A 23,324-nucleotide genomic window follows, 5' to 3' on the forward strand; every position below is an offset into this window, starting at 1 on the left:
GGGGGTCTGTGTGTGTGTGTGTGTGTGTGTTAGGGGGGGGTATGTGAGTATGTGTTGGGGCGGGGGTTAGGTGGGTGTCCATGTGTGTGTGTGTGTGTGTGTGTGTGTGTCCCGAGCCGAGTTATTAATTTCGCGAAAATCACCGTAAAAATCGAACCTCATTAGTCGGGACTCGCATTCTTCAAACGGGACTTTTAAAGCCTACATTTGATGTTTTATTTTTTCGACTCTTATTAGTCTGTGATGTCGAGAGTAACTTGGCCAGAATCACTCGACCGATAATTTTATACTTGCCGCGGGAGAAAGGGGAGGGGAGGAGGGGGCGGGAAAAATGTATAAACTCACTCGCCAAGAAAAAAGGAAAAAAAAAGTCGCATTAATTCAGAGTGAGTGTGACGGTAATTATATTTCCTTCCGTCCAAAAAGAGACAATCACGGCGGTGCGGAACACCCCCTTACCCCCACCCCCAACGCCCCCCTCCCTCATCACTCCCCACCCTCCAAACCCCTCTTCAACCACCCTCAACACCCCTCTCCCCCAATGCTCCATACCCCCAACCCTCTCTCCTAACCCCCCTAACGCACCCTCCCCCAACGACCTCTATCCTGCCACCCCCCTCACCCCCAAGGCCCGTGCATGGATACTAGCGTTTTGGGGGACTGCAGGAAACACGCACTTTAAGACCCGCCCTTAAATGCATGCCCTTAAAAAAGACTCCTCCCTTTTTTATATTCTTAATGGCAATCACCCTGAGACCTGCCTTTCCCTTTTCGGCAGTCCCCAAAACATAACCCCTTTCCCCAAGTAGCTAGGAGATCTATCCTTTTCCTGGCAACCCAACACCGACTCTTTCATATACAGCCCTATGTAAGTCCAAATACCTGCCTTTTTCCAGCCCAGTTTTTTTTCCAGGCAGCCCAAAATTCTCTTTCGGAAATTTTATGACTCCCCTTTCCCAAGCGACCTCTAAAAGACTCACTTCTTTGCTTTACAGATCAGAAATCCCTCTTAGCTATGCAGCCCCTAATAACTTCCATTTAGCAGGTCTCTCCATGTAGTCCTCAAGTTCACCCTATTATCCCTAAGTTACCAGAGATCCAACCTCCTCCAGACAGTCATTGAACTCGCCCTTCCGAAACATCCCCAAGAACTATCCTTTTCCATCCTTTTTCAAGCAGTCCTGAGGTCCGCCCTTTCCCATGCAGCACCCCGTGACTTACCGCGCCCAGTCCCTCCTGACACCCACCCACCACCGACCCCTAGCTCCCTCTCAGTTCCTCCTTCCTCCCAACCCACCATCGCCCTCTTGCCCCCTACCAGCCCTTTCTTCCTCCCTCTCAACCCACCACGCCACCCATTGCCCCCACCCACCTCCTCCTACCTCTTCCCCACGTCCAGTCCATCCTTCCTTCCCCGATCCACCACCCACCCCATTGCCCACGCCCAGTCTCCTATTTCCCCCGATCCACCACCACCCCCATTGCCCTCGTCCACCTCCTTTCTCTAACTCGACCAACCGCCCCCTTGCCCCAACCCAGACCAACCTTCCTTCCTCCCGTCTACCCCAAGCAACCCCCCCCCCCCCCCTTTGCTGCCCAACACCCTCGCACGCCTCTTCGCGCTTCTCACTCACAATTACTTTCATCCTAAATCGCTGAGGAGGGACGGAGCGAGGGCGACGCGGGGTCTCGTCTGCTGCCAAACTTTATCCGCCTTACGCCCGCTTTGAGGCTCTATATTAATGCCTTTTTTGCGCGGCGGTGTGCTGCGCGTCTGGAATTGAGACTGACGCGAGAGATATGAAGCTGACGGGGGGAAGAGCGGGCTGTCTGGGGTGGTAAATAATAATGGTGAGGGTCAGTTGTGTTCACCCCTCTTCTTCTTCCTCCTCCTCCTCCTCCTCCTCCTCCTGCTCTTCGTCCCCCTTCTTTCTTAATTTTCTTTCATTTTCTCGTATTTCCTTCTCTTTTTTTTTCTTCTTTTTAGTATAAGTATTAATATTAGTAGTATTTTTTCCTCTTCTTTTTTACTTCTTGCTCCTTTTCTTTCTCTCTCCTCTTGTTCTTTTTTTCTCATTTTTCTTCCTCTTTCTACTTTTTTCCTCTTTTCTTTTTTTCTTTTACTCCTTTTCTTGCTGTCTTCCTTCTTCTTCTTCGTCTTCTTTTTCTTCTTCTTTTCGCTTTTCATTTTCATTTTCTTCTTTGTCTTCAACCTCTTTGTTCTCCTTTTCCTCCTCTTTTTACTCCTAATAATTGGGGGGGGGTTCCTCTTTTTCATTCCTCTTCTTTGTTTTTCCTCTATTTTATTCCTCTATCTTCCATATATGTTTCTTTCTCGTCTCCTTCTTCTTTGTCTTCTTCGTCTTCTGCAACTCGTACTGCTTCCTCCTCCCTCTTCAGGCGGCGCGCTCGTGTCCACAAAGGTCCAGGGGCAGCGCAGCGACGCATGAGGCGGCGCACGCGACTCGAGATTTGTTCCTGACACACTAATATCGGTAAAATAGCCGCCGGTCGTGTCTTACTAGCGGCGGGGGCAGCGCGGCGTCCCCCTCACCTCCCACTTACTCGCAGATTTATGGAACGTGGAAAAAGGCTTTGCCGCGGAGGAAATGGCAATTTTTAGCAGTAACTCTGTCCGCCCGGCACCCCCCTCCACACACACACACACACACACACAGGGCTCCATCTTGCTTAGGGGCGTCCCTAATAACTCACAGCTGCATGGAAAACTAAGAAACATTACGACTTTATTCTCTTTACTCTGACGGAACCAAGCAACACAATTATTGGAAGTCGCTGCCGTTGGTCTGATGCAGTTAGGTAGTTTAGCTGACGCGACGCCGAGCTTATGGACTAACCTACACACACGATTGAACGAACTTGTACGCGGCTAACTTGAACCTTTACGACTTTTGACGCGCGACTGTACCCTACCCTCACGAACCAGAGCAACACAATTATGGAAAGTCACAATTAGTTCAGTTTGATGCGACGCCGAGTTTACAGCCTAACCTATGCACTACTAAACGAGCTTGGACGCGCCTGACTTGAATCATTACGACTTTTGACGCGCGACTGTTCTTTACCGCTATGAACCAGAGCAACACAATTATGAAAAGTCACAATTAGTTCAGTTGACGCGACGCAGAACCTTCACACTCCAACCCACAACGACTGAACGAGCTTGAACGCGTCTAACTTAAACCATTACGACTTGTGACGCGCGACTGTTCTTTACCCTCACGACACAAAGCATCACTATCATCGAAAGTCACATTTAGTTTAGCTGACGCGACGCAGATCCTTCACACGACTGAGTAGACTTGTATCCCCTTTAAAACAAAATACCTGCGACTTTTGACTTTTGATACGATACGCAATTAACCCGTGATCCGTAACGCAAGCATAGTGTAGACATGAAAGGCAGAGGGACGTGAGAATATGACCTGCAACCCCAATAAAGGTAATGCGTGAGGGTCAGCAGCGGCAGGAGGGTTGGAGTGATTAAAATTTGTCACGCCGCGAGGCTCACAGGGGAACAAGCGGCTTGCCACTCACAACGAACGAGCCAGAGTACTTTACAGACGCGTTCACCTACAGAACACAGTTATTACAGGTCAGTGGGCGAGGACGAGCGAGGGGAAGCGCGTGAGGGGAGGGAGGAAATGAGAGGGAAGGTGGACGGGGAGGAGGGGTGGAAGCAAGGGGAGGAGGTGAGGGGAAGGGTCGGGAAGAGGTGACGGAGGGAAGAGTCTACGGAAGGGAGGGTATGGAGAGGACACGATGAAGGTAGATGAATAGGAAATAAAGATAAGAGTGAGGGATGGAGGCTTTACATAGGAAGGATATGAAAGAAAAAAAAACTAAATGACGGGTAAGAGAGGACATTCAATTATTATTCACTTTTTATTATTATTACTTTATTATTATAATTTTTGGAGGTGTTTGAAGGAAGCTTGGTATACACGTGTGAGGGTCGGGGAATGAAGGGAGGGCCCCGAAGGACTAGCGAGAGGGAGTGACAAGTAACTCAGGGGAGGAAAGGTAAGAGTGGCAGTAGTTAAGGTAGTTGGGGACGTCAGGTAAGTGCTAAGGGAAAGGGATAAGAGGGTGGCAAAGGAAGGGGTGAAAGGGAAGGTGCGGGGAAGACCAGGATTAAGTAAGGGAAGGGAGGCATGGTAAGGAGGGGAGGAAGGGGGATGGAGAGGAGGAGTGAAGAAAGGGAAGAGGAAGAAGGGGAGGAAGGGGAGGGAGAGGATGAGGGGGAATAAATGGGAGGAGAGGGAAGGGAAGGAGAAGGAAGGGGAAGGTGGAGGAGAGGGGGAAGGAGAGAAGAAGGGAGGAAAGGGAAGAGGAAGAAGGGGAGGAAGGGGAGGGAAAGGATGAGGGGGAATAAATGGGAGGAGATGCAAGGGAAGGAGGAGGAGGAAGGGGAAGGTGGAGGAGAGGGGGAAGGAGAGAAGGAGGGAGGAAAGGGAAGAGGAAGAAGGGGAGGAATGGGAGGGAGAGGATGAGGGGGAATAAATGGGAGGAGAGGGAAGGGAAGGAGGAGGAGGAAGGGGAAGGTGGAGGAGAGGAGGGAGGAAAGTGAAGAGGAAGAAGGGGAGGGAGAGGATGAGGAGGAATAAATGGGAGGAGGAGGAAGGGGAAGGTGGAGGAGAGGAGGAAGGAGGAAGGGGAAGAGGAGGAAGTGGAGGAGGAGGAGGTAGGGGGCCAGCTCACACCTCGCTTGAGCACCAGTGAACATTCGCGGCACGATGGACGTAACTCTGACATAAATTCTCGCACGCCCTCCAATCAGATCAAACACAGGAAGAGAAGCCTTAATTACAAGTAATATGTCACTGATAATGGCCGACAAGTCCTGGCCAGCCCCGCCGACACGCCTCCCCCTTCCCCCCCCACCCCCCACACACACACCTTAGCGACACGTTGATCCACCCCCCTCCACCTCCACCACTACCACTACCACTACATCCTACCTCTTCATCACGAAAGTAACCCTCATAATACCTCCACCACCTCCACCTACTAACATCCACTTACTATCCACCACTTCTCACCACAACCACCACCACTTTACCCTCCATTACGAAAGCAACCCACCCCAACGGCTCCACTAGCTCCACCTACTATCATGCACTTCCACCCAGCATTTCTCACCACCACCTCCAGAGTCGTGGGGGGGCAGGGGAGGGGCAGCCTGAGTCACCTAAACACAGGCTCGTCGGCGCGTCAGTCTCCTCACGCCTCATGAATTACACTTTGCATGTAAGTGAAATTAGAAAAAGCAAAATCCAATAACGAGTGGCTTTGAGCGCTAGTTGTGGCGGCGAGTGGCGGAGCTGCTTGGGCGGGGAACACATGCTATTAGTAATCAATATTGGGAAAAATTCTATTAGGAGTCTTTGTGACAGCTACAAAGAGAATATTCGAGACTAAAGGAAGCTCTGTGCGCCGTGCAGAATTGTTGGTATTGTTTCTTGAATAATTCAGCGCGCCGGACTCTGTCATCAGTGATAAGGCGGGCGGTAAACACGCTCGGCTATTTACGAGGCGGCTCACTCGTGGCTCACTGCTGGATGCCTCGGGTGGGGAGGAGCGGCGGGGCGGGTCGAGGCGTCGCGCGGCTCGCCTCACTTTGATCGCCAGGCTTCCGTCAGTCTGCCGTGAAATATTATTATTCATCGTAATTCTCCCCAGCATGGCCGACCACACTCACTAAGGCCACAACTTACTGCGTGGTGTGTTACGGTGTTATGGCGGACTAGGATAAGCTATTGATCTGCCAGGACTGATTTGCGACCAGCAGGTGTTTGATGTCGCGGAAGTCACTGCCGTAACAAATCATTCCCTTCAGGACACAGCCATGCACTGCCATGATTCTTTGTTGTATTGAAACTTCTTAGAAAACGCTACGAATGGCGACACTTTTCGGCACTTCCTTACGATTTCTCACTCCGCCTTCATGAGTGCCTCCAAGGTGTGTTGTCCGTCAGAGTGCGGCGGAGTGCAAACAGTGCCAGGGCTGCCCCTCGACCAGAAGCATGCTAGCAAGACAATTAAGGCTCATCCCTCGTTCCATTGCCCCTAAAGAAGACTGTTGTGCTCACCATGGAACACTGCTGTCTATACCTCAAGGACACGTATATCTATATACAACCACGGTTTCTCTCCCGAAATTGACCTATCTTTTGGCCACTCCTCTAACTCTTTTTAGGAGCAGTGAGTAGCGGATTTTTTTCATTAGTTTTCTTTTTTTATGCCCTTAACTACTTTGCTGTAAAAAAAAAAAAACAGTGGACGCAGCGCTCACAAAAAAAAATGGATGGAGAGTTAAAGCAGAGACCAGGTTGAGGCAGAGAATACAGCTGATGGCCGATGCTTGGCTACGTAAAGATGTCTGAGCAAGGGAGAGAAACACAACTAGACATTCTTGGAGTTTTCTGTCCCCAAAGAGATTCAAAATACCAAGAAAACGTAAAGAAATGACTAAACAAAGCACACAAAACCAATTCCATGCCTCCTCCTCTTCCTTCTCCTCCCCATTACGTCATTTTAGCGTTTCACATACTAACATGCTAACCTGAAACTAACGCGGCCGGTGACTAAATGAATACTGAATGAATGAATAGGCGACCGTCATACCCATTGCAGCAGATACGTACGTCATATTTAAGCTTCATATCATAGACCCATTTACATTTTTTTTCTATTCAGCTTTGCCATTTTTATAGTAACCAAATGAATGAAAAGTGCGGGGCGTAATTGCAGTGAACGCGGCGTAATAACAATGATTCTCGGGGTAAATGAACACTTCCTCTATGACGGGGCACTCGCGTAATCACCGCTAGGAATAAAAACTAATTGCACTGAAATGTTGCTTTGCTGGCTGCCATTTCCACACACCCACCCACCCACCCACCGACACACACACACACACACACACATGACTGGAAATTTTGTGCTCTATCATCATTCATCTCTATCTTTATTACTTATTATATTTTCTCTCCCTTCATACTTTTCTGTTTACCTGCATCTTTTTTTTTTCCTCCTCTTTTTTTTTTCCTCTTCCCCAGTGAGTGTCTGGATTCAATGGCCTCAACACAGACAAGACCAGGTATATATTACACCCACCTGTCCATGGTTAACCACTTACTGTATATCTCACTGCATCCGACCTTACCTTACCTTAATTAACTTGACCTCTTGCACCTGTCCACCGCAAATCTCTTTAAACCTTATATTACCTTACCTTACCTTACCTTAATTTATCTGACCCTTTAAATCTGCTTTCCCTAAATCCATAGATACCTTACTTTACCTTCCATTTTCTTTATACTTAGATTCATTCCCCATTTAACAACATTTCCTGGTTTGATTCCCTCTCCCTGCTTCCCCACACTACATCCTAGCTCTTCTCTCCTTCCCCTTCTCTCACTCCCCAAATTCCCATCGTAAACTTTCTCTACTCAACTTCTTCAGCCCCAGCCTCTACTTATCCTCCTCCTCCTCCTCCTGCTCCTCCTTCTCTTCCTCATCTTCATCCACCTCTAAGCCCTTGACCCCTCTACGTTCTTCGCTTCACCCCAGCCCTCCTCCTCCTCCTCCTCCTCCACACACCGTCCATGATGCGAGTAAGTTCTCACGGCGCCAGACAAAGAAAAGACTCATTCAAGACGGGAAAAAAAATAACGAAGGCCCCGCGCTGGCTGACCATCTTCGGTAACGTTGACTTTTGATACTTTTACGGTGAGGCTCCGGGGCGAGGGAGGAAGAGGAGAAGAGAAGAGGAGAGGAGAGCGGTGAGGATGGAGTGCATGAGAAGGGTGCTACAGGCCATATAAGGGAATCCGAACCTTACCCTCGTATCATCAAACGTTCGAGGCTCTTGTACCCAACGTTTTTCAAGGCCAGGGAGGAGCTACGTTGGGCTGTCATGAGTGTTTGTCCCGTTCACAGCGCGGAAACCTTGCAAAACCTCAGGAAACTACCCATGAAAACCCCCGACAACTTCCGCCAGAGCCTTTTGAAATTGACGGACTATAAGCCTTCGACGAGTTTGATGATATGGACCTTAGGATATAAACGGACAGCAGACTCATTAGTAACTTAGCCATATCCTCCTCCTCCTCCTTCTCCTTCTCCTCCCTCTAATTCACCCTAAAACCTTTGACTAATGAATTTCTTGTTCGTCTATATACTAAGGTTCATATATATCTACTTCAAAAGGCTCTCGCAGAAGTTGTCGGGGTTTTCAAAGGTGGTTTCCTGAGCCCGGCGGTAGTTTTGCAAGGCTTCCGCGCTGTGAACGGTAAAACCACTCATGACAACTCGACGTAGGTCCTCCTTGGCCTTATAAAGCGTTCGTAGCGAGAGCCCCGAACGTTTGATAATACGAATGCCGAAGGGGACAGACAGACGGTGCGCTCAGCCAGCCGGTCCGGGTAAAAATCCAGGTAATGACAGGCAGCCGAGGAAGGGTTAACCACCACCTGCCACACCTGACCCCATACCACCTCTGACCCCTCTTACCTGTCTCCACCTGCTTACTTTATTTCCCCCCTCTCCTCCCCTGCACCACCTTTCGACTGCAATGTGCTATACACTGCTAAAATAACTCCATCCCCTCCTTCTCCCATGTTATCTGAGCATCACTCTTCCTCCTCTTCCTTCTTCTCCTCTCCCTAACCTCATTGTACCACCTCTTCCTCCATTTACTTATTCCAGACACAGCATCTTTCTTCCTCCTCTTTCTCTTTCTTTTCCTCCTCCCCCTCTTGCCATGAAACCACCTACTCCTTCACCTTCGCCCAGACTCCAGTCACTCCACGCGGCATCTTCTATTTTTTTTCATTTTCCTTCCTCCTCCTCCTTCTCCTCCACCTCATCCCACGGCTAAGTACTTCATCTCGCCTCTTGCCATGAAACTACCTCCTTCACCTTCTCCCAAACTCCACGTAGCATCTATTTCTTCCTTCTCCTTCCTCCCCCTCCTTCTTTCTCCTCCTCCTCCTCTTGCCATGAAACTACCTCCTTCACCTTCTCCCAGACTCCACGTAGCATTCTCTATTTCTTCCTTCTCCTTCCTCCCCCTCCTTCTTTCTCCTCCTCCTCCTCCACCTCATCCCACGGCTAAGTACTTCATCTCGTCGCCTCCCACACAGCATCCAGCCCCCCGGACACGCCCTGCTCTCACCTTCTCCCCCGGCCAAGCCACAATATTTGCCACACTCTGACTTCCTCTCCCACACCAGCGCTAATGGATTACACGCCACGCTGCAGCCCACACCACACCCCCTCCACGCAGGGCTGACACGTTACACGCCACACCTTAAACTGTTCTCCACGCCCACGCGGTTTCTGGCTACATGCACGCTACGCCACGTCACTCTATAGATCCACGTCCACACGCTAACACCACTTTAACTACTAGCGGTACTGAAAGATAGAAAGATATCCATTAACGCATTTTGAAAGACAGACAGACACCCACTTACACCATTTCCATTTTGCAGGGAAAGAAACAGGTAAGCGGACACTGTTTTTCTTTTTTCTTTTTTTTCTTTTTTTTTACAGCAAAGGGGACAGCTCAAGGGCAAAAAAAAGAAGATACAGAAAAGATACAGAATAAAAATCCCGCTAAGTCACTGCTCCCTAAACCACAAGAATATAATTAAACGTCTCTTCACACAATTATCCCCACCAAATAACACTTTCTTTAACATCACCTCCATGCAGTACAGCAAAAGCGACAACAACGACGGCAATTCAAGACAAAAACAGACCCCAGAGAGAGAGAGACCAGACCCCAAGAATGCCATTAAAACCGGTCGCGGTCTCCACAGTGGCATTATTATCCTCTCCTGAAGGGTCATTTAGAGCAACACGGAAGCACAGTCACCGCCACATAATGAAGTCCGCACAGCATCACCACCGCCGCGCCATGAAAACCAGTAGTGGAAAAAATTGCTACCTTGTCCACCGCTGAGTCGCACATGGAAACCGTTACGTCTCTACTCCTTGCTGCTTCCCTTGTCTTTGTTTCATCCTTTTATCGGCCATGGAGACGCGATAACGAGCCGCAGGTAAGGTAAGGTAAGGTAAGGTGAGGTGATTCAGGTTATAGGTGGGTACATCATCTCCGCTTCCCGTCGCTTCCCTTGTCTTTGTTTCATTCTTTTATCGGCCGTGGAGACGCGATAACGAGCCGCAGGTAAGGTGAGGTAAGGGCAGGTGAGGGCACGACGGAAGGTGGCTAAGGTAACATGTGGGATCATCCTCTCCACCTCCCAGCGGCTTCCCTTGTCTTGGTTTCATTCTTTTATCGGCCGTGGAGACGCGATAACGAGTCATAGGTAAGGTGAGGTAAAGGCAGGTGAGGGCAGGACGGAAGGTGGCTAAGGTAACAGGTGGGATCATCCTCTCCACCTCCCAGCGCCGCTTCCCGAGTCATTGTTTCTTCCTTTTATCGGCCGTAAATCAAGACACGGCGCAGGTGACTCAGGTGTAATGGCTCAGGTGCGCCGTTCAGCTCGCCTATAAAACCAGCAGGTGAGCCCGGCAGGTGGCGCTGGCTCGTAACACCTGACCTCACCTTGATTATCCCGCCGCCCGGCATGCAGGGAACCCACCACGTCACGCTCATCGCCAGGCCGCCGCTCACCTGCAAGGAAAAAAAAAGAGAAGAGTTAAAAGGAATTCCAGGGATCATGAACGTGAGTGAATCACTGCGATTACTCTGTTGACTTTTACTGAATGAACTCACGCTGACTTGCACACAAATGAAATAGTGTTCGAACCCCCCCCTCCTCCCCTTCACCCTCTCCCTTCCCCTCCCCCTCTTTCTCCCTCCCTCTCTCTCGCACCTCCCTCCCCCTACCACGGCAGCTTCCCCGCGCCGTGACTCACTGTTTACAGAGAACACTCATGACAGATTCTTTGTACCATTTAAGGACCGAAATAAAAATACGAGATAAGACCCGGAGGAAAAGGAAGGGAGGGGGAGAGGACGGAGAGGAGGAGGGAGGGAGAGGAAAACAGTTGAAGGAGGATCCGGGGTTGGGCTGAGGGGGCTGGGGACGTGGAACTGGGGGCTTTGGACTCGGGCTTGGGGTACGGAGCTTGCAAAGTGAAATTAAACGGACTGGAGGCATTTAACTGGGGGATCAAGACTGGGGATTGAGAGGCTGGCAACGAAGACACTGAGGGACACATTCTTAAACATTTCGGCCCCCAGGCACACACATTTAACAAAGCTTTCGTAGGCGTTGTGATTATTTCCAGGGGTAGTTATTTTTCAATCTTCTGGTAGCCTGACCTTTCTTCTGTGCCATGAACCTGAAAAAACACCCATTAGAACCCGACTGATCTCCTTTTTGGTCTTGGGATGAGATGGACGAAAGACAGGGAGAGGAAAGGAAAAAAAATGTGGAAAGAAGAAGGGAAGAAAGGAGAGGAATGGAATCAGAAGAGTGGACAGGGAGCGGAGAGGCGATGGGGTAAGGTGATGGAGAGGAAGGGAGAAGAGAAAAGAGAGGGGAGAGGGTGAAAAGAAAGCCAAAGTCCCCACAAGTTATGAATGGTGGATATATCAACGCTAACAATTGGTCTCCGCGTCGTCTGGGTCCAGCAGCTTCCCCGGGGCAAGAAGTGGCTGCCGCAGATCCATCCATTCTCCCTCGCATCTAAATCACCTTAACCCCCACACCCACGTCCACCCCGATCCCTTTCTGTCCAGGAGTTAGCGAGAAGAAGGGATGGAAGGAAGAAGGAAAAATCTTACTGCAGGAAACAAGGAAAGACACAGAAACAGAACAAAAAGGAAAAAAACAGAAAAAGATGGAATGGGTAAAGAAAAACTACTCAGAAAACAGTTAGAGAGACAGAGAGAGAGAGGAAGGAATATAATAGAGAAAACCCTCGACTTAGAATACAAAAACAGACAGAAAAAGAGAGAGAAACGGAGAGAAAGGAAGGGATGCAAGGGGGGAAAGAAAATCCTGCATACACAAAACGAAAAGAAAGAGAGAGACAGAAAGAAAGAAGGAAAACAGGAAGAAATGGAAGGAAGAAAACGAGGAAAACGTGAAGAAAATCGAGAGAGAAAGGGAGGTCGTGGTAGAGAGGCGAGAGGAACCGGGGAAAGCGAGAAAGGAGGAAACAGGAGTGAATGGTTACGTTATTTACCCAAGGATTACAAAACACGCGCGTCACTTATACAAATACTTCCAGCGGGGGGGCTCGGCGGGAGGCAGCCTGGAGCACCCCGACAACAGGAACCCGCAGGAACTTATCAACGACACCAGACAGAGGAAGGAGGAGATAACGGCACCCAAACCCCGACGGCGTGAAGGAAGGGTGGTGAGGCTGAGGCGAGGTAGGGAGAACAGGGCAGGGATGAAAATGAGAAAAAAAGGGAATGGTGGGATGCTGAGGTAAAGGGAATGGAGAGGAAGAGAAAGGAGAGATAGAGAGTAGAAAGGAGGGTGTAGGCATGGAATAGAGGTGAGGAGAGGAGAGAGTAGAGGAGAGGAATGGAAAAGAGGAAAGGTGGGGAGAAGAGGAGAGGAAGGGAAAGGAAATGGAGCAAAGGAGTGGAGATAAAAAAAGAGGGTTGGAAAGATGAAGAAAAGAGAGGAGACGAGAGAAATGGAACAGAGGTTAGGAAGAGGAATGGAAAAGAGGAGAGGAGAGGAAAGAAGAGGAAGGGAAGATGATGATTGTGAAAAAATTGGTCAAAACCAAATGAAGGAATGAAGGAAAGAAAGAGAAGAGAAACGGCGGAGGAGGAGGAGGAGGAAGAGGAAAGAGGAAAAACGAACGAATAAATGAAAAAGAAAATGAAAGAAACGCAGAAAGAGAACGATTTAGAAACACGAAAAAGAGAGCAAAACCCGAACGATAAAGATGATAAAGGAAGAGGAAGTGGAAATGGGAGGCGATCCGTTACGCAGCGACGGAAGAAGCGATCACGGAAACGACGGAGTGAAAAACAGATAAATCACCATAGAAAATCACTTGCCTACAGCGGTTAGTGAAATGTGAAGGAGCGAAGGAACGAAATGAAAGAGAGAAGGAGAGGAAAATAAAGGAGAAATTAAAGAAACAGAAAAAGAAAAAAAGATAGTAAGTAATATAAAGAAAGAAATAAAGGAAAAAAGAGAAAGAAAAGTAAAAAAGAAAGAAAAAGGTTCATCAATATAGATAGATAGATAGATAGATAGAGATACATAAAAAGGACAAACGAAATCTCACACACACACACACACACACACACACACACACACACTCACCACCACACACATTACCGAACTTCCACCACTTATAAACAAAAATCACACCCCGACCTTTTCCTCTCACCCTATACATGTGTGCGTGCGTGCGTGTGTGTGCGCCCGTTGACTCCCCCGAGGGAAATACAAAGAAAAGTCAACCTCCAGCTCACCCCCGGGACGCCGCGCTCCTCGGGCCGTGCTTGAGAACGAGCCTCGAGGATAAAGGTCAGGAGCGTCACACAAGAACAGCCGCGAAGTCGAGAAGAGGCGCCGCAAGGGAACTTTAAGAACGGGTTATCGAAGTAAACCGAGGTAAGAACATCGAAGTGAGAGAGAGAAAGTATCTTAAAGAGGTGAAACGGAGGAGTAACATCGAAGTGAGGTGAGGAAGGCGAACTTGAGGATGGTATAGGAAGGAAGAACATAGAAGAGGAGTGAGAGAAAAGAACATAGAGGACTGATAAACATAATAGTCGAGCGAGAAAGAAGAATATGGATTAACATCGAAGTGAAGCTAAAGAGAAACATGAAGATGATATATAAAGAAGGACATTGAAGTGAAGAGAATAAGGAACACTGAACATCAAGCTGAAGCAAAGAGGGAACATTTCAGAGGAATATGTAAAAGGCAGAATATGAATAATGCAAAACAAAGGCAAAATGAGTAGAGGAACATGATGAGAGGTTGAATAATGGCGGGAAGAAGGAAGAGTGACTATGATTCATGCTCTTTTTAAGCAAGGGAAAAACGCTCATTCATAACGCTCCTTTTTATGGCCGTTCGACAAATGTGGTCATAAAAGACCGTGCCGGGAATATCGAAGAGGGAAAAAATGAAGGAAGATGAGGGAAAAAGTGAAGAGGATTTTTGTAAATGAGAATCAGATGAAAAAAAGAAAAGGATGAAAGAAAACTACCCAGGAATGACAACCTTTAATAAGAATGGTGAGAGTAAGGCTAAGAAAATCACAGCAGGCACCCGACATACATCCTCTCATCCATCCCCTTTTCATCCTCAAGGTCACTCTCTACTCTCATGTCTCATCCACCTTCAAAGTCATCCCTCCCATCATCTCTTTCAGCCATACTCCCCTTCTAGCTCCCTTCACCTTTCTTATCACCCTTCTATTAAATTTATCTATTGTCATTTTCAATTCGCCTAATCATGATCCACTCTCATCCACCTTTCTTCCATCTTTCTATCTCCCTTCATCGCTCTTCTCCTTTCCACTCATCCTCCCTTCACCCACTTCATTTTCCATCCATCCCCCTCCACCTTCCTATCATCCACTTACTCCCTCCCTCCACTAACTTCTTCACTCCCTAACTTACTCTTTATCCCATCTCCATTTCGTCCTCTACCCTCCACCTCCTCCTAGTCTACCTCCACCAGCCTCTCCATCGCTCTAAACACCCTTCCTAGACCCCCGACCTGCCTCACACTCCACCCTTCCCACCCTCCACCGGCCCAGCTCGCATCACCTCCACCCTCTGGCCATCTCCCACCATTAGTCATCCCCACGTGTGTGACCTTGCCCCACCTCTGTCCCCATAATACACGCTTCCCCCTTCCACCTTCCCCTTCCCCTTCCCTTCTTACGCCTCATCCTCCTCCTCCTTCTCTACTCTTTCCCTTCCCTTCCTTACCCTCCTTTACCTTTCCCCTCTTTTCTCTCCTCCTCGACCCTTCCCTCCTCTTCCAAACCCTTCCTCTTTCATCTCCTCTACCCTTCCCCTCCTTCCTCTCTCCTTTCCTCTACCATTCCCCTCCCTCCTTACCCCCTTCCTCTACCCTTCTCCTCTTTCCTCTCCTATACTCTTCCCCTCCTCCTCTCTTCTCCTCTCCTCCTCCTCCCCACCCCTATCCTTCTCTTTTTTCATCCAAATTGATATAATGGTGGGAATGTTTGTTTTTTGTTGTTGTGTGGCTCAAGATGTTGGTTGATATGATTCTTTTGTTTAGTAATGGAAAGGAAATTGACCTCGAGTGGCGGCCTGAAGCGGAGAAATGACTAAATGATAAGGGTAACACACACACACACACACACACACACACACACACACACACACACACACACACACACACACATGTTTTACTACGTCTTTTTTTTCTGATCTTCCTCCTCTTCCTCATCCTCCTCTCTCCCTCTTCCTTTTTCTTTCTCTCTCGCTTCTAATTTACGACCCAGCCAAGACGTTTATTAGCAAAGATGTGAAAGTTGTTCCCCTCGCGCAGGTGCAATCTGATTAATTAACACTTGCAGGTGAGGGGGAGACGCAAACGCACGCACGCACCCACACCTTAAGAACCGCGTGTGAAGTGAAGGTGCAGTGGAGAGTGACGAAGCGGTCCTCAAGCCACCTGAAAAAAAAAAGAAAAAAAAAACACTACTTTCTAACCCAATGAAGACGTCTCCTCTTTTTTTTTTATTCCATTCACCTATCAATTTCTGGCACCTCTCCTTTCCATTGTCCACTCCAATCCATGCTCTCCCTTTTTAAATGCCCTTTGTCGTCCATTCACCCTTCCTGACACCCCTTTCTCCAATGCCTCTTTTGACGTTTCTTTACCTTCGTTCACCTCTTCTCATTTTTCCCCTCATTATCAGTTCTCCCTTTTCAATGCCCCTTTAATTCATTTCAATACCCTTTTATAGAGAAGCCTTGCCCTCATCCACCTCTTCTAACGCCCCATTCTTCTCTAATTCATCCATTCTAACACCCATTCCTTCATCCACTCTTACCAATGCTACTTTCTTTTCTTTCCTTTTTTTTACAGGTAAGGAAATAGCTCAAGGGCAACAAAGAAAAAGGTGTTAAAAAAAAAGCCCGCTAATCGCTGTTCCCACAAAGACAAAAAAAAATGACAAACTGAATGTGGAAGCGAGGGAGGGTTGTGGGTGCGGGTGTGTGTGTGTGTGTGTGTGTGTGTGTGTGTGTGTGTGTGTGTGTGTGTTGAGGGCGTACGGTCAGTCTTTTCCTCGCTCTGTTTTGGGGGAAAATAATGCCGCGGCGCTGAATAAACAAGCCCACAGCGAGAGACAGACGTGAGCCAACTCGAGAGAGATTTCCCCGACGTGCTTGTGTGTGTGTGTGTGTGTGTGTGTGTGTGTGTGTGTGTGTGTGTGTGTGTGTGTGTGTGTGTGTGTGTGTGTGTGTCCCATCCTTCGCCCATCTTTGTCTCCTCCTCCTGTCTTTTCCTCGTTTCTTCCTCTCCTCTCCTCTCTTCTCTTCTCTCTCCTGCATCTCCTTCTACTTCCTCTCACGACTCAAAGCATCCATTCATCTTGTTCCTCTTTCCCTCCAGCATCCTCTTCTCTCTCCTGTCCTTTTCCTCCTCTTCTTCGCTCTTCTCTTTTCTCACCTGCATCTCTTTTTCTTTAATAGTCCGTCTACTTCCTCCTCTCCCTCTTCCCAGCATCCTCTCTCGTGTCTTTTCCTCCTCTTCTCTCTTCTCTTCTGCATCTTTCTTTCGTTAACAGTCTTTTATTTCCTCTCCTGACCTCCTCTCCTCTCCTCTCCATCTTCTCTTTCCTTGTAACATCCTCTCTTTTTCTCCTTTTTTCTTCCTTTTCTCTTCTCTTTTCTTGTTTCACGCATCTCTCTTTCTTTACAGTCCGTCTACTTCATCTCCCTCTTCTCAGCATCCATCCTCTTCTTCCCACCCAGCATCCTCTCTCCGTCTTCTTTTCCTTTCCTCTGTTTTCCCTCCCTTTCCTTTCCTTTTTTCAATGCTCAGCCTTCACTTTTCTTTCATTCTTTCTCTCTTCCTCTCCCTCCACACTCCCTTCTGCCTTCATCTCCTTCAATTTTTTAGTCCATTCGTCCTCTCCTCCCTCACCCTCTACCCTCTTCCCTTAGTCCTCCCTTTTCCTCCCTCCCTCCTCCCTCCCTACCCTGCAGCGGACCCTCAGAGGAAACGGAACATAAATCAAATGCAAATATGCCGGCTGGAGTCTGTGTCCTCCGCCTGACCCCCTGATGCTCGAGGTGGTGGTAGAGGAGTTCAGCGGTTGGTGTGTGAGAGGGAGAAGAACCGTCCACTACGCCTTCTAACCAATCCAATATAAGTACTCTATCCACGACATTTGCTGGCTAGTCCTTGCGTACCACTTCAGTATTAGTTCACTCGATCCACTAAGCATACATTTGCTAGCCTCTCATTCTGTGCCACTCCATTATAAGTACAAATAATAAGGGAAAAACTACTCTAGGAAATCTGGTGAGGGTATGAACATTTGATACTGGGGTTGCTGTGTGTGAGAGAACCCATCTGTTACACTTGCTAGCCCCGTCATTCCCCAACACTCCATTACAGGTGCTTACATCAGGGGGTAATAACTATTCTAGGAAACCGGGCCAAAGGTATAAATATAATTGATACGTGTTTATAGAATGAAAATGGTAACCTGACGTCCTCGCAAGGCTCTGATGCTACGTTGTTAGAAGGCCAACTAAGCGAAGACTCCTACTCCTCCTCCCTTTCCTCTCCTTTCCTTCCCTTCGCATCCCTTCCCTTCCCTAGTCATCCCCTCCCTTCCCCTTCAGTCCCTTTCCTCTCCTTTCCTTCCCTTCGCATCCCTTCCCTTCCCTAATCATCCCCTCCCTTCCCTCTCAATCCCTTTCCTCTCCTTTCCTTCCCTTCGCATCCCTTCCCTTCCCTAATCATTCCCTCCCTTCCCTCTCGATCCCTTTCCTCTCTTTTCCTTCCCTTCGCATCCCTTCCCTTCCCTAATCATCCCCTCCCTTCCTTCTCATTCCCTTTCCTCTCCTTTTCTTCCCTTCGCATCCCTTCCCTTCCCTAATCATCCCCTCCCTTCCCTCTCAATCCTGTTCCACTCCTTTCCTTTCCTTACCTTCCCCTGAGAGTATTAATAATTTCCCTCCTGTTCTTTAGTAGTGAGAGGGAATAGCATCGCGTCTTCTTTATATAGTGAGATTGACAGTGAAATTTAAATGACGAAGATGAAAGAAAGCATAAGATCGAGGGTGCATATTTTTGGGGTCAACTTTCCTTTTTGTCGTTTTCTTTCACATCCTCGACCCACCTTTTTATCTCTTCCTCTCCCTCCCTCTCTCTCTTCCTCTCTCTCTCTCGTATCTTCTCCAAACAGGTAGATAGCAAGGTAGGTATGAGCGGCATGGCGGAGGTGACGCAGCTTCTCGTAAAACAAAAGACTCCCGTTGTGTATGTACTGCGTCTTTCTACAGTTTTTCTTTCGCTGTTTTACTTCACCTCCGCGACCCATCTTCCTTTCTCTTCTCACTCTCTCCCTCCCCCTCTCCTTCCCTTCTCTTACCATCCCCTATACTTCCCTTCCCTTAGCCTCTCTTCTCTCTCCTTCCCCTTCATTAGCATCCCCTCCCTTCCATCTCCTTCTTTTCCCTCTCCTTCCCTTCCATTAGCATTCTCTTCCTTCTCTCCTTTTCCCTCTCCTTCCCTTCCCTTACAATCCCTACCCTTCCCTTTCCTCCCTTTCCTTGGCATCCTCTACCTTCCCTCTCCTTTCCTTCCCTACCTCCTCTCCCTTCTGTCTCCTTCCCTTCTCTTAGCATCCCATCCTCTTCCTTCCCTTCTCTTATCATCCTCTCCGTTGCCTCTCCTGTTCCCCTCTCCCCTCCCTCTCCTTCCCTTAGCATCCTCCTTCCCATCCCCATCCTTCCCTTCTCTTACCATCCTTCCCTTCCTTTAGCATCTTCCTCCCCTTCTCTTCGCCTTCCTTCCTTTCTTTAGCAACCACTCCCCTCCCTTCCCTCTCCTTCCCGCGACCTTTTCCACCACCCATCCAGCATGTGTTGATGTTCACCTTTACCCTCGCCGACGATAAACTCCCACCCATCTCCATTCAGTACCTTCCCCTTCACCCCTCTCAACACCTTTACGCAGCATCCATCTTGCATCACGCACATACAAACACACATCACTCACCCTCTCGCCCCTTCATGGTAAGCTTAAGTACTTGATTTTAACGTTAGATTCATTGTATATCCACCTGGCACTAAGACGATGCTCACTAATCATTATATTCACCATTTATTCACCTTGATCTTACCTATACAAGCTCAAGTCTATTCACGGTGAGGTTAACTACGTATATTAACCGTTAGAGTCACCGTGTCTCCACCTGGCTCTTACCTAACCTCACCTGGCATTCATTAACCATTATATTCACCTTCATCTTACCTGTAAACTCACCTCCCGTCAAGTTCTAGTCTGCAATCACTCTCATTTTCACTCACTATCATCCTTCTCCTCCTCCTCGTGTTTACCCTTCATCACCGTCACTATCAAAACCAGCCCAAGTTCGCGTCTTCATCCATCCGCTCACCCATTCACCCGAGCCGCCGCGTGGGTGATAACGATGGGTGTTGACATGTAGCGGGTGACACATAGTGGAGCCGCGGATTTAGTGGCGATTTATAAGCCCACCAGCGTCATCATTTAGCATAATCTGGAGGCGATGACGGAGTGAGGGATGGACGGGGGAAGAGAGAGCATGAAAGAAGTGGATGGTTGAGGGAGTAAAGGAAGGGGGAGTTAAGGGAATAGATGTGTAGCTGACGGAGTAAAGGATGGAAGGGAGAGAAGAGATAATAGATGAAGTGCAAATTTGGGAGCTTCTGTGATATATAAAATAAACTTTGGACCACGGAGAGAGACATACATACAAACATACATACACACAAAAAAATGCTTGTATACTTTCTCCTCGTCCTCCTCGTCCTCCTCCTCCTCCTCCTCCTCCTCCTCCTAAGTAAGCCACTGAGTCCTTGAGCGCCACACATGCCTGCACCTCCTCCTCCTCCTCCTCCTCCTCCTCTCATCAAAGGACCTCCGTTACTCACCCATCTTCATTGTCCCTCTGGTGTTGGTCTATTCCTATTTTTTTTCCTCCACTTCTCTCCCCCTCCTCGCTTCCTCCCTCCTTTCATCACCATCTTTCTCCACCACCATATCCACGTCACTGTCCTCCTCCTCCTCCTCCTCCTCCTCCTCCTCCTCCTCCTTCTGGTTTAGTGTCCTCCGGTACTTTTCTCTCTTCCTCCGCGTTCCATTTTCTCTCCTTCCTTTTTCATCACCATTTTTCTTCCTCCAAACCACGTCCTTGCTTGTTCCAGTACTCCGCCTCATCAGCATCAAGTTCTTCGATCCTCAGCCTCACCTTCTTCATCTCCTCCCTTCCCTTCCTCCTCCCCCGTCTCCTCTGCCTTCTCCTCCTCCTCCTCCTGCACCATTAGCTCTACGCATGGTCTTATTTCTCTCTCGGAACCTCCTCCTCCTCCTCCTCCTTTGCCGTCTTCTCTTTCTCCTTCTTCTTCATCTCCTCTTCTTCTCCTTCTCTTCTCCTGCCCCACTTCCTCCTCCTTCTTTATCTGTTCTTCTTTTCTTCTCTTTTCTCCCTTTTATTCTTCTTCTTTTCCATCTCTTTCATCATCTCTTCTCCTCCTCCATCTCTTCATCTCTTTTTCTTCTCCTTTAATTCTTCTCTTCTCTCCACCTCTTTTCCTTTTCCTCCCTCCTCTTCTTCCTCATCTCCTCTACCACTCACTCCTCCCACGCCATCAACTCCCTCAAGATCGCTCTACTAAAGTTCACCTCCCCGCCGCCGACTCATCACAGCCTCCGTCATAACGAGACAAGCCAAGCACACGCAACTTATCACCAGCGTACAAGCAACTTATCAGGTCGACGCTATAACTCGCGGCAAACAAGTGCTGGAATTAAGGCAAGACCGTAAATCACGCGATAAAGGGAGAGACCAAGAGTGTGTGAAGGAGAGAGGGTAGGAGGGTGCAAGGGAGGGAGGGAGGAGGACGGGACATGCAGGTAAGACTTATAACAATATTCGACGCTCTACCTGGAACGAAGTGAGGAAGGAAGGAAGGAGAGAGGGTGGGAAGAGAGCAAGAGGGAGAAAGAGAAAGCATGCAGGGACGGAGGATGAAGTGGAGGAGGAGAAGGATAAAGATAGAATGAAAAGTGGTGAAAGGAAAGGAGGTAGGGAAAAAATATTCACCAAGAGTAGGAGAAAAAATGAGAAAAATAAAGAAGGAAAGAAAGAGAGAAAGACGAAGATAGAAAGAAAGACGATGAAGGGAAAAGAAACTATGGAAAAAATATTCACCGAGAGATAAAAAGAGAGAAAGAAAGAAAGAATAATAAAGAAAGAAAGAAAGAAAGAGAAAAAGAGGAAGATAGAAAGAAAGACGATGAAGGGAAAAGAAACTATGGAAAAAATATTCACCGAGAGATAAAAAGAGAGAAAGAAAAAGAAATAGAGATTAAAGTGAGATAACGGTAGAGAGACGGAGAAAGAAAGATATAAAGAGAGAGATTTACACAATGAGTGAATGAATGAATAACGGAGGTGCATATTTTGAAGAAAGAAAGAAGGGAAAGAAAGAAAGAAAGAAAGACCACAAAAAGAGAAAAGAAGATAAAAAAAATTGAAGCCTGAGAAAACCCGTGATTCCTCCTCCTCCTCTCTCCATCATATTCTCCATCCCTTCCTCTCTCCTCCCTCTCTCCCTCATCTTCTCCCTCTCCTCTTCCCTCCCTCACCTGCCGTCTATACCACCTGGCGGCACCTGGTCCAGCTTAGTCCCTGATCCCATCCTGAGTCGTGAGGTGCAGCAGATGACGAGCCGAAGAGCTTGATTCATCCCACATTGCTCGGGGAGGCTGGTGATAATGACGAGGCGGAGGAGGAGGAGGAGGAGGAGGAGGAGGAGGAGGAGGAGGAGGAGGAGGAGGAAGATAAGTGACAGGGATGATGATAATAGTGAGGAAAAGGAGGAGGAGGAGGAGAAGGAAGGGAATATGTGAAAATGAAGATGATAATGAGAAGGGGGAGGAAAAGGAGGAGGAGGAGGAGAAGGAAGGGAATATGTGATAGTGAGGATGATAATAGTGAGAAGGAGGAGGAGGAGGGGGAGATACTAATGATGAGGGTGATGATAGTTGATGGTGAGTGATGATGATGGTAAGTAATAGTGGGAAAGATAAGGAAGAGGAGGAGGAGAGGATAGTGATGATAATGACAGCAGTTATGATGATGATGATGATGATACAACTACACTAATACACTCACACTACCCTCGGAAGCACCTACAACAAACAACCTCTACGAAAGTCTTATCAAATGTGAGTGTATCATCCTCGGAATGTTTGAGAATATAGCAGCTGTTTTTACTACTACTACTACTACTACTACTACTACTACTACTACTACTACTAAACACATAACCCCCCCCTAACACACACAACCCGACCTCACAACCCCCCACAAACTTCCCCCTTCTTTACCCCCCAAAACCCACAAATGCTTCCTTAACGCCCTCGCCCACCCGGAAACCACAAATTAATTACACACACACACACACACACACACACACACACACACACACACACACACACACACACACACACACATAACCAAAACAAAAACATCTAAATCAAGACGAAGCCGCCCCGTAATAGAAGACTCACCGCAGCCGCCCTAACACCTGCCGCCGCCGCCGCCACCTGAGTAATTACCCGTATGATTTACCTGTCCCCGGGAGGCCCAGCGCGGGAGTCACGGCTTCCAAACACGTCCCGAACCAGTCACTCCGCTCACCCTAATTGGTATTCACACTGCGCGCGATGAGAGTAAATTTGATTACCGATATAAATTGAGATGCTATTCCGCTTCTCTCTCTCTCTCTCTCTCTCTCTCTCTCTCTCTCTCTCTCTCTCTCTCTCTCTCTCTCTCTCTCTCTCTCTCTCTCGTATATAGTAATGATTATATCCCTCTAATTTCAAGGGGTATTAAGGAAAGGAGAGAAGAGAGAGATAAGGGAAAGGGGGATTATCTCCAAATTTCTCCTCTTCCTCTTCTTCCTCCTCCTCCTCCTCTTCCTCTTCTTCCTTCTCTTCCTTTGTTTACTTCGCTGCGTTGTTCCTCCTTTATTCCTCTCCCTTCTCCTATTATACAGTTATGCATCTTACTCTTTTATTTCTTTCCTATTCCTTCTTTCTATATTCATTACCTTATTATTCCT

This window comes from Eriocheir sinensis, chromosome 39 (assembly GCF_024679095.1).
Source record: "Eriocheir sinensis breed Jianghai 21 chromosome 39, ASM2467909v1, whole genome shotgun sequence".
In the NCBI taxonomy this organism is placed as follows: Eukaryota; Metazoa; Arthropoda; class Malacostraca; order Decapoda; family Varunidae; genus Eriocheir; species Eriocheir sinensis.